The sequence below is a fragment of the Macrobrachium nipponense genome, chromosome 6 (genome assembly GCF_015104395.2).
Source record: "Macrobrachium nipponense isolate FS-2020 chromosome 6, ASM1510439v2, whole genome shotgun sequence".
Taxonomy (NCBI): Eukaryota; Metazoa; Arthropoda; class Malacostraca; order Decapoda; family Palaemonidae; genus Macrobrachium; species Macrobrachium nipponense.
The window spans coordinates 106,204,783-106,206,082 of NC_061108.1; the positions used below are offsets into that span (position 1 = coordinate 106,204,783).

The 1,300-nt window shown below is 35.3% G+C and overlaps 1 long non-coding RNA gene across 1 annotated transcript in view; it reads left to right on the plus strand.

Moving 5' to 3' along the window:
• LOC135216076 (uncharacterized) overlaps nt 1-809 on the plus strand; it is a 1,679-nt gene extending 870 nt beyond the window's left edge. Inside the window, exon 3 of the long non-coding RNA XR_010314802.1 lies at nt 8-809. This is a non-coding gene — a long non-coding RNA (uncharacterized LOC135216076). The remainder of the gene's footprint in view (nt 1-7) is intronic.
• Nucleotides 810-1,300: the final 491 nt, after the last annotated feature.

Consider the following 1,300-nt stretch of genomic DNA (forward strand, 5'->3'; position numbering starts at 1 on the left):
TTTCCAGCTATCGTGACATCTTAACCACTTGACGAAGCAAACTACGCTTGTGAGAAAGGTTCTGTTACCATAAGCCAAACTTCCTGAGCCTAGATAACTTTTCGCAAGTTACGCAAAACTGGACAACTTCCTTTCCCAGGTTTAGCTTTAAAGGTTAAATTTGTGATTCATTCAACCAAACTAACCTTTCCTTATTTTTTTTATACCTCCACCCCTACAGGGGCGGGGCTCCTGTAGGGGGGGAGGCCCCTCCCATGCCCTGTTCCATGGGTCGATTTAACTTAAAATGTGGCAAGTGCATTAGTCTAGTTAATTTTTAGTTAACGTGCCCTGACTGAGATTAGTTTTCAGTATCATTATAGATTTCAAAGTAACAGAGCTGCTTTCATCAAGTGCTAAAAGATTTTTAAAATTTTTATATCATGAGATTAAATTAATATTGCCTCATTTACTTTGCTAGTAAGATATGATTTTCCATACTAGTTCAGCAGTAATTTAGTTTTACTTTTGCATCTGTACTCTTCAGATTAAAAGAACGTTAACCCTCAAAATGATTTGACATTTCAAGTTAATTTTTTGGTAATGCATTGATTGAAACTTTAGGAATGAACGTACATTTTTTATTTTTTAAAGTACTTCTGTTAACGTAACTTGAATTTAAGGGTTATAACTTGAGTGATATTTGTCAATGCAATGAGCATGCCTTTCTTTCACTTCCGTATAATACAACCCTATAATACTACTATTCTTAGTTGTGGAGCTATGTCTATTATACAATTAATAAAACCCATAGCAGAGTTACAGGCAAGAGATCAGTCTAGAAAAATACTGCTAGATTGTGTTATGTCTTTACAACCCTGGTGATCGACCTTTGTGAATCGACCTTTGTAATTTTGCTTGGCCTTTTCACTTTTTATACTTTCGTTTCTTTGGTCATTTTTGTGCACCTCTGGCTCTTTGGTTTGTCAGAACGTTTTTTCCTTTTAGTTTTTTTTTTTTGCTCAGGTCACAGGTTATTTAAGTGGTTGGTTTGTATATGAGAAAATTGGATCTAATATGAAGCTTTCAGTTCATCAAAGCAAATGAATCTCTATTTTACTGACTTGATAATATTAGTTTTAAGTTTTTTGTCAGTGGAACAATTTTCTTCCGCAGATGTTCTTGCTTTACAGGAAATGTTACTGGACATTTACCGAGACAGAATTTAGGGCAATGCTAACAATACTCCTGTTATTGAAGACCTCGTTTGTTAGTTGTTTGACCTCGCATTAAGAAGTGAGAGTGGAGGCTGGCGTTGCTG